The 11508-nt window shown below is 26.7% G+C and overlaps 1 protein-coding gene across 3 annotated transcripts in view; it reads right to left on the reverse strand.

Moving 5' to 3' along the window:
* Positions 1-8787, reverse strand: part of LOC122513865 (GTP-binding protein Di-Ras2) — a 50624-nt gene extending 41837 nt beyond the window's left edge. For all 3 annotated transcript variants that reach the window (XM_043630340.1, XM_043630341.1, XM_043630342.1), the window contains exon 1: positions 8542-8787. The gene's annotated coding sequence lies outside the window, so the exon portion shown is untranslated. The remainder of the gene's footprint in view (positions 1-8541) is intronic.
* Between the last annotated feature and the right edge of the window lie 2721 nt (positions 8788-11508).

Raw genomic sequence — 11508 nt, forward strand, 5'->3', positions numbered from 1 at the left:
CACGTCGTATTCCTTAATTGTACGTGAGAGAGAGAGGGAGGAGGGGGGTGGTTTACGTGATTATTATTATTAAAATGTTTAAACGAATCAATAAAATATATTACGAATCAATATTAAAATAATATTCAAATAATTTAATATTATTTTATCTTTTTCTTATTTATAATAATCAATATTATAATAATATTCAAATAATTGTTCAGATCAACGTGAATCTAATTAACAAATCCGTCCGATTGTATGTATCGTTAAATTATTTATTAAAAAATTGAAAAATATTTTCTCTCAATTACACATATTTCTCCATTATATTTTTATTTTATATTAACAATTTCAATATTCTCTATAGAACCATGGAATAAGAACTTATTTACGTACAATATGTATATGACCCATATATGCAAGTTATATATACAAATGAAGTTTAATTCAACGTTAGGTGGTTAGCAATAGTGAATATTCTCTCTCTCTCTCTCTCTTTCTCTCTCTGTCTTTCTCTTTCTCTAGTTTAAACCACCACTGACACATGAGTGAAACTCGAGTTGAACCTTTTGCCCTAAAAAGGTTGACTATTCCTTCAGTTTTATCCTGTCTATCTTTATATACATATCTTTCTTTATATTTTAAAAGCATGAATTACTTAAAACAGATTTCCCTTTGGATTTTAAAATAAAAACTATTATTATCTAAATATAAAATATTACTACAGCATTGTTATTATTTTTTGTTTTGTTTTGTTTTGTTTATGCTTATCTGTAAAAAAACATTATTACAGATATTTACAGTTCATTTTCTTTCATTTCTTTTATCATTTTTAGTTTTTCATCGATATTATGTTAATAAAATTATACTTAAACTCACTCTCTCTCTCTCGTTTTCATATTGATGAGAAATTAATTAAAAAAAAAACTTTTTTCCGATAATACCCATTTGCCCGATAATTATTATCGTTTTATATTTTATATATTAAAACTATGATCGTAAAAAAAAAAGAAAAAAAACGAATACTACAGTTGTTGAAACGTTTTTATTTATTCTTTTGTTACTAGTATAGTTATTTGTTACAAATTAAAAAACACGTTCGTTGTCGCATATACGCGTCCACATGTGAATGACACTGTTGATTGGCCATTTTAATTTAACGTATCGCATATATGTGACGTATAAATCTATAAAACGAACAATTTATCTTCAAATCAATGACACATATATACAAAAGTTATATTCACATATTGTAGGGAATCCTTTGTTCGGCTTATTTAGTATACTTTATATGTAAACTGTATTTGCAAAAAAAAAAAATCTGATTTTAAAACGTAGAGGAATTTTTGTAGTCAGTAAAACTTGCTTCAATAAAACGTCACAAAACTAATATATATATATATAAATATTGAATTTTTTAAAAGCATAATATTCCTCGGAAGTTATGGTAAAGAATATAAAAAAGTTTAAAGTTCGCTCATTGAAAGTATTTTACGTCGTAAGCAGCAACGTCTACGAAATTTCTAATTTAGGAAAGAAAGAAAAGAAGAAAAAAAAACAACAACAACATGGAAAAGAAATTTGTAAAATTTTCTTTTTACCAATTTATCGTGATTCGCTAGTCTTGCGGAAGAGGAAAAAAAAAAGAAAAAAAAAGGGGAAAAAAAAGTTATAACCAATTGCTATTTAAATTGTAATTTGTAAAGAAAATTAAATAAATATATCAAGTAATTAGAAATATTTAACGACCAAGACGGATTCCTTGATTATTTTACGAATATCTCATGTTGGATAATAGTATCTATTGTCACCGAAAACTAGAAAAAATAATAAAATGTTAAAAAAAGCTTCGATCGTAGGTGAGATTGATTTGACTGGACGTGCACGAGTTCCTACGAATTGGTAATAGACAACGAAACCCTTTTTGTCGATGATCATTTATCAAAAGAACGATTGGAAAGTTTCAATAAACGTGTTACTGTCAAATCTTTAGAAAAAACTACCTTTACGTATTATATAATAATAATAATAATAATAATAATAATAATAATAATCATTACTTTTGCTTCGTTAAGATATTTTTTGGTCAAGAAATCTTTCATTTTTTTCAACTTCAATTCTTTTTTTTTTCTTTTTTCTTTCCTTGCGAAATCAAAATTCGTTCAGGAAGTTTGTAATTTAACAATTTTTTCCTATTTTTTTTCCTTGTATACCTTTTGTTTTACTTTTACTTTTGCTTTAACCCCTTTTCTTTTTTCTTTTTCTTTTTTTGTTTCTTTCGTTTCGTTTCATTTCATTTCATTTCATTTCATTTCATTTATTTTTCAATCGGTACGTGGGTTTTTACATTTGAAAAGTTATTGTTCAAAGTTATTATATTATAAAAGTTTTTAAACAAAATATAAATCGTTTCAACGTTTGTCCCATTGTTAGTTTATTATTATTATTATTATTTTACGTCTATCTTTTTTATTTAACGTAATACAACGTAATTTAAATACAATTTAAATTTCATTAGGGATAATATTATCCTTCTCCGAGATTTGATTCGTCGAATTTATAAAATATAATCAATAATACTTTTGCGAGTGAAAGATTATTTATTTTGAATTTTAAATTTTCAACACAATTTTCAATATCAATTATTTTCGTTACTAATTACATTCGTTCGTTGTATTCATTCTAGAGATGTAGCAACGAATGTAACAATTTATTGTAAAATGATTAGATGAAAATTTATTAAAAGAGAAATAAAATAAAAAAAATAAAAAAATATCGAATGACATGAGTTTTCCAATATAATGAATTCTGAAAAGAAATAAATAAAGAAAGAAGCAAGAAGAGAATCGTGAAAAACTATGGGGGTAAAAGGGGGGAAAAGGTAAAATAATACGAATCCTTCGTAATATGACCACGGTATGGGAATTATTTCAGTTGATCGGGTTATTCTCGTCCAATCGCGTGAGCAAAATGCAAAATTCCATATATGAAAATTCGCATTAGATATTCTATTCGCAAAATCAATTAAGAATAAATTTATCCCGACCCGAAAAAAAAAATTCCTCGATAATTAATATCAATCTAATAGAATATTTTCATCGACAGTACAGGATGATCTTGAAATCTTATCTGATCGGGAAACAAAATTAATTTGACACTGCAAAAAAATATTCTACGATATTAAAAATAAAATTGAAAAATAAAAAAAAAATACACACCTCAAGACCAGAAGAAAATTCGATTTAAATATCAGGTATCTTTGACAAATGAGAAAAACGATATCATTTTGCAAGAATCATTTTTATATAATCGCAAATATATATTTATATAATATATATATATGTTTTCTTTCTTCTTTCATTATATTATGATATAACTCGTGATATTTCATTTTTATTTTTCTTTCAATTGTTATATTTTATTTTTATTTTTTATACACCCTTGAAAAATTCATCCCTCCATTTTTGTATTATTTATATACATATATAAATATGAGATCTTGTGTGTTCTACGCGATCACGCCTACAACGAATGTATATCTCGTGAAAATAAACTCGTTATTAAAAAAAAAAGGACCCCCCCCCCAATTCCCCCTTGCCCCCCCCTCCCAGCACGCTTCAGTTACTAAAAAAATATTATATCAAGCGTTCCACGTAAGCTCCGTGTCTCATCCATATTTCAATTCGAACGTCGAAGCAAATAAAATAAAATTTATATACATATATTATATATAAAAATGCAATATTTGTTAACAAATAATCCTTTTTTTTTTTTGTATGGAAAAATTCTTTCAAATATTTATTAAATATTAACCTTTCGTTTTTTTTTTTATTCTTTTGTTTTATATTTTTATCTAATCCCACCTATCGATACTATTTTATCTTTTTTTTTATCTTTTTTATCGTTGTTGTTGTTGTTGTTGTTGTTTTTGTTACTTTAAATACTTTGATCTTAATATCTTATGGTTCATCGCGTTATACAAATGGGGTTGAAAAAGGAGAACGAAGGCACGTGCGAAGAAGAAGGGGTCGAATAAAATGGGATGCGTGCGTTCGTTCCTTCGTTCCTTTTTCTTCTCTTCTTGTTTTCTACCCTTCGCAGATCTGCCCTTTCTTTTTTTCCTTTTTCCTTTTTCTTTTTCTTTTTTTTTTTTTTTTTTTTTAAAGCGTAACCATAGCTTCCAAGAAAATTGCATTCCTCGGCAATCTTCTCGAGACTCCACTTTTCTTTCATTTCTTTCTTGCTTGCTTGCTTGCTTGCTTGCTTGCTTGCTTTCTGGCTTTATTTTTTTCTTATTTTTCTTCTTCTTATTTTCTTAATTTTTCCTCATTGCTACACCTTTCAACATATTTAACAGATCTGCTTCATTTTTTTATTCCATTATTTCTTTATAATAATAAAATGAAACTCACTTTCTTATAACCACACCATTAACTACTACTAATAATAATAATAATAATAATAATAATAATAATTAGGTACTACTGTTCAAACAATCAGATCTAGCAATAATTAACACCGTATTTTTTCGTATCATGCTTAATTTGGTGTTGTTAATTAACGTTATAATTAAAAATACCATAAAACATTGTAAATGATCGTTCTTTTTGTTTTTTTTTCTTTAGGGTGGAAGGGTGAAGGTTTTTCTTTCTCTCTCGTATAAACGAATTAATTGTCGAGGAACAAACCTTTTTCCTTTTCTTTTCTTTCCTTTTTCTTTTTCTCTCGTCTCTCGATCGCGCTCAGACAAAATTATAAACAAATATATATAATAATAATATATAATAATAATATATAATAATAATATATTATATATTATAATATTCTATACCACTATTATAGAACTGTTATACTTTTATTTATGTATTATTTACTATTTTCTTTTAACATTTATCTACTTATTGTGCGTTACTACTAATATAATGATAAGTTTAATAACAATTACATAATTTTAATTTTTGTTCTGTTTTATCTATATATTATATATTGTACTTTACTGTAATTAATGGCCTTTAGGGAGCCTAGGCTCTAGGCTCAATAAAATATTATTAAATAAATAAATAAATAAATAATATATAATAATTATAAACAAATATATATATAATAATAATATATAATAATAATATATAATATACAATAATTATAAACAAAATTCATATATAATAATAAACGATACAAAAATTGATATTTGCAACAGTTTTTTCTTAATATTTAACAAAAAGTTACGATCGAGAGAAGGAAAGAAAAAGAGAGAATGAGAGAGAGAGAGAGAGAGAGAGAGAAAGTGTGGTAACATGGCAAAAGTGTTTTCGCAGGTGGTTTAACAGTTTGAACGGAAGTCTTCTTTATCGATTCGTTCCACAAGGGTGTCTCCGTCCATAAAAAGGCAATCGACCTTCGTCGTCCTGCCCTTCTCTTCCTCTTTCTCGCCCTTACCCTAAACCCTCTTTCTCTCTCTCTCTCTCTCTCTCACTCTCTCTATCTCTCTCACACACACTTTCTTTTTCTTTATCCTTATCTATAGACGGGGAATAAATTTCGTTGAACGTGAAAGTGTGCTAGCTTGATTTCCTCCAAAAGAAAAAAAAAAGAGAGAGAGAGAGAGAGAGTGAGAGAGTGAGAGAGAAAAGAAAAAGCTTCGGCAAATGCAACGTGACGTGAGAACGAAAACGAAGATAAATATTGTTTAAACAGAGAACCTAAGTACACTTAGGACACATTATATATGAATAAGCGGTAAATCAAATATATATGTGTGTTGTGTGTACGTGTGTGTGTGTATTATCATATGTGTATGTATATTCCTAAAAGCTTATTTTATTTATTCTTGACTATGTTAAATATGAAATGATTCGTAAAGAAAAATTTGAATCACTCATGTATGTTTGATTGTCGATAAAAATAGAGAAAAATTGACAAAAATTGACAAAAATTGAGAAAAATTGATTGAAATTTGATATTACATTACGTAAAGGAAAGAAAAATACACACAAACACGCGAATTTCAAGAAATTATTCCGTAATTTTGTATCATCTTGAAATCATAATGGGGGTTATAGGAATAAGGAAAAAAAAATCTAAAGAAAGGAAAAAAAGAAGTGAAAACAAGACACCATAAATGTAATACCCTTTTATTCGTCTGCTCATTATTCTTCCAAGACTCTTATTTCTTTTTATTTGGATCTAATCAAGATAAATGTATACGAGAATGTTATGTGAATGGGGCTGGTTTTATATACTCTACAGGGTTGTGTGTCTGTGTGTGTGTGTGTGTTTCTTATTTAATATTATCTATTTTATTACACGAATGTATTTAGAAGAATGTGGCCTAACGAGTTTATTTTCCTTTTCCTTTTTTTTTTTTCTTGTTTACAGATTCTATCAATTATGGAATATGAACTTATGAAGAGGAAGAAGAAGAAGAAGAAGAAGAAGAAGAAGAATGAAAATAGATTAAAAAGAAAAAAAAGAGAGAAGGGATACAGAAAAATATGAAGGAAAATTTATCTTTCAATTTTCCTACCTTGTAGTCTACCGGAGTTTGAATTAGCTCAACGATCGCAACTATTCGTTTTTTTTCTATTTATTTCTTTTTTCTTTTTATTCCGTTTGTTTTTTTTTTCAATTCTACAATTCGAATAACAGGTGGTAGTCTAACTCGGGTTTTGTCAATTCTTTCAATTTATTCATTTTCGTCCCGTTTGTTGGTTCGCTACGTTTGTTATCTTTCTTGATTAAATCTTACGAAGCTCGTAAAATAATAATTTATACTAAAGTTATATCAAACACACACACACACACAAAGTGCAGTAATAGTAAATTTTCTTCAACGTCGATGATATTATCCTCCTTTTCTATCGAACAATTTTTTCTCCTTTTTCTTTTTCTTTCGTTTACTTCGTTGCTTTTTTCTACGTAACATTTAATTTTTTAACATTAAAATATATTAAACAAATTTAATATATTAATTATATTTTAAATAATAAATTATAAAAAATTATATTTTAAATATAAATTATAAATTATAAAATTAAATTATAAAAATTATAAATTAAAAATAAAAATTAATTATAAAATAAAAAGTCGAAATTAAAAAAAATAGAAAACAAATTTATTAACTTGTCTATGATTTTTTTTAATATTTTATAGTGCAAATGTAGAGAAATGATTTGAATATCATTATTTTTCATTTGTTCTTTTTTTCCATTCGTATTCGTCCACCTTATCTGGCGAAAATGAAAAATGTATATGAAAAAATTAAATTTAAATTCGAGGATAAGTAGAGTAAAAAGAAAAAAAGATAAAAAAAGAAAAAAAAAGGGAAAAAAATCAGTCGACCAATCACGAATTCGCAAAATCTCTCATAACTTCGGATACAGTCTTGAGAAAACTTTATAAGTAGAAAAAGTTGATCATCTAAAAGGTTACTTTCAATCCTTTTTAAAGTTATTATTTCAAAATTATGCATTAAAATTATAATCAAATTCGAATTGGAAATATTATCTTATAACATAATTTCATTTCCTACGGAATTATTATACATACTGGGTAAAACCCCAATTATTCGAATAACTGTTTATCCCGGTTACCACAATATTAAAGTAATATTTGTTTGTATAATAGTATTGCAATACTTGAAAACTCCTATACACGAAAACCAAAATTTGAAGATTATTTCATTTTCAAATTGATATTAATTTTATTGCTGAATAATATTTTATTGTTAGATATATATAATTTTAACTTAAATAATATATTTTATATCATATAAGTAATCACATATTTAATAAATCATTACATGAATACAAATAATAATAATATATATAAATTTAGGAATATTAAATTACAAGAAAATATTGATTGTTTTAAATTGACAGTAAGAATACGAAAACTTTTCTAACTTACTGCATTTACGTATTTCAATTATATATTTAACAATATTTATATTATGCAACACGTATCCTTGTTGCTTCATGTTTCATGCGAGTTCAATATCTTGTCCGAATTTATTATGTTTATACATCTGGTTTCATTTATACGACGAATGTTAAAAGAAAAAAAAAAATTGACGTTGTAATTAATATACAAGTTAAAAATAATTGTATTCAAAAATGAAAACTAAAAATGTATTGAAAACAGTATTACCTTATATATTATATATGCAGAAAAGCTTAATAAATGCTAATACAAATGTTTATACTGGAGGGAATTCAAAATTTGACGATCACCTAAATGCACCCAATTCTTAATGTTTCACTTTCCTAATTATTAAATATACATTCGTTCATTTGTAAATCATTCGAGTAAATAAAAATTGTATAAATATTGTAATCGATATATAGAAATTAATTAGAGAAATTGATTATCATTACACCAATTATCCGAATAACCAATTATCCGAACGAATTCTCGATTAATTCGTATATTATCGACGTTTTATTTTATTTTATTCGTGTAATGATTAATATCACTACGTTACACATTTATAAATAATTTTGATCGTTCGTATGTGTGAATATATATTAAATAAAATAAAAAATTATTATTAATAATACTTACCCTTAATAAACGTTGTTTAGTTATAACAGATCCAGGATTGTGTCCAAGGAAAAGAAATTTCGTGAATAATTTTGTATTTTAATCTTCTTGCAATTATTTTGTCATTATACAAAATAGATATACGTGTGCAAGAGATATTAGAAACAAACGAACACCATTAAAAATACACCTCGTACCGCGACGACGATGCGGCGAGAACTGAACGTTCCCTTTGTGTCGGTTACTGGGTTTGATCCAACAACCAACTACTACAACCTGGTATAAGAGTTACTTTCATGAGTCTGCGCGTTTCAAATCCTTCTTCAGCGATCAACTAACACTCCTCTGTTATTCTACCCCCGTATCCTCTAAATAAAAACAAACTTTAACAAATTCTAACCCTTTAACTCGATCCCACGATTATTTCAAATTTACCATGATCTCATTTTAAACGATTCTATTTATTTCTGTTGTCGTTCTCAACTAAACATTAATATTCATTCTTGAAGATTTATAACTATTCGCAAATGTTTTTTTTTGTTTTCCAAAAAAAATAATTCATTACGAGATCAATAAAATTGTACATAATTGAAAATTGATTTATCAAGGTATGACCAATCATTTTAAAGCATTACTCAATGCGAGAAGGGAATCAATCAAATAATTACTCTTTGAAAAGTAAATAATTGTATTCTTTGTTATATATCGCATAGATGCAAATACTTTGTTAGATCAATATTGGTATCATTTAATTTACGTATGTTATAATATCATGGTACACGTTAAATTTTCCATTGATCTCGTTGCACCACCAATTGTACTCGCTGACGTATTTATTTAACGCGATCAAAAAACATTAAAATGAATTTTCAATTAAAAGTCGAATAAAAAATATGACTCGGTATGGAAGGTGTTAAATAAAATTGTGCAAATATTTGGGGGCAAAAAAAGAAAGAAAAAAAATAAATATAATTATATGGAATATAATTATTATTATATAAATATATTAGGAAGTAATATATAATAATTTATAAAAAAATAATTATATATAAATAAATGAATATAATTATATATAATAAATAATATAAATAATATATAAATAATATATATATATATTAGAAAATTATATTAAGAGAACATTTTTTTTTTTTCATAATAGAAAACTAAACACGTGTTTTCAAGGTCTACTTCGTAAAGAGAAGCACGTAATTTTGGAAAAAAATCTGCTCAGCGCGTATTAATCAATCGAAAGGAAAAATCATTCAGAATAGGAACCATATGTTGAGTATACCGTTCTTTTAGATTTGATAAAAGAACAATAGGAAATATGTCATACCACGTGTGCGGTGGACAACACGTGTACATTTGTTTAAAACAAAATACAAATTTCTCTATTAAAATATTCAAACACACGTCACAACGATCGACAGAAAATCCCTTCTTTTTAGGACAACGTTTTTTATTGTTTTTTAGGGCTTTGTTTTAAATTAACGAAGAAACTTACTGTTCTCGATTCAGTTAGTTCAAAGTTAGCTACGGAAAGAGTCGGATTGGTTGATAAGTCTTACGAAAGAATCGGTAAAATTATGTTTATTCGTTTGAATTAGTGCGTATATAATGTGAATAAAAATAAAAATTAAATGATTTAATATATGTGCTTGTGCGTTGTTTAAATATAAAAGTGAATTTAATTTCAACGAAAAGTGAATATAATAATCGGTGTAATAGAACGTGAAAATGTGAAAACGGGAGGGGGGGGTTGGCTAAAATCGAATATGCACGAATTTAATTCTCGTTAATAAAATGATTCTAATTATCTCTGTGAATATAATAATTAAATGTGTTATATGTGTTTCAATGTTAAAAAAAGGAACAAAAAAGTGAACAAGTTTATTTCTCCGTATAATTAATTCGCGTTACCGAAGGATATATTATAGTATAATTTCAATGGGACATTAAAAAATTTGCACGGTGTGCTATAGTGTATTTCAAAATCAATCAAATTATCGTGTTATCCTGATAGATAAATCGGATAGGATGATTCGACCATTGATGATTAATAAAATTTAAGTAGTTCGCAAAAAACATAGAACTCAATTTTGGGTTCGAATGAAAATTGAAGTTATTATCTTTTTGATACTTATATTAATCGATATTTTCGACAATGGCACTTATAATATCAAAACGAAGCAAATTATTTATTAATAAATAATACTTAATAATAATGCTTAAACTTTAAAATTTCACTTAAATATGAATGACTATAAAGACGATTATTTAATTCGAACAGTGAGTAAGTAAGTTTTTCGAGTGAGCCACTATAGTGGCTCATCGACCTGGAAAAAATAATCGCAAAAGCCACTTTAGTGGCAGGCCGGCTAAGGCCTATATCGGTAAAAGTAGTGCTCTACCTTTATCTTTTCGACCGTCGGTAACTGCCACTGTCGGTAACTCCCACCGTCGGTAACTGCCACCGTCGGTAATAGTAAACTTAAAATTTTTTTACTCTACATCGGTAATATTTTGTATTTAGGTTCCTGACGGTCAATATTATTAAAGTACAAACTCTCATTAAAAACGGTTCATGTTTTAAAAATAGGAAAGTTACCGACGGTGGCAGTTACCGACGGTGGCAGTTACCGACAGTTGCAATTACCGACAGTGGCAATTACCGACGGTCGATGGATAAAGGTAGAGCACTACTTTTACCGATATGGGCCTTAGCAGGCCTGCCACTAAAGTGGCTTTTGCGATTATTTTTTCCAGGTCGTTGGGCCACTATAGTGGCTCACTCGAATAACTTACTTGCTCACCGTTTTAATTAAATAATCGTCTTCATAGTCGGTCATATTTAAGTGAAATGTTAAAAAGTTTAAGTATGTACAATATATTTTTAAGAAAAATTGTAATTTAATCATTCAGGAATCTTTAAGTATAAAACATACGAACTTTCTTTATATACGGCTGATAATTTTAAAACATTTAGAT

The sequence above is a fragment of the Polistes fuscatus genome, unplaced genomic scaffold (genome assembly GCF_010416935.1).
Source record: "Polistes fuscatus isolate 324 unplaced genomic scaffold, CU_Pfus_HIC Scaffold13, whole genome shotgun sequence".
Taxonomy (NCBI): domain Eukaryota; kingdom Metazoa; phylum Arthropoda; class Insecta; order Hymenoptera; family Vespidae; genus Polistes; species Polistes fuscatus.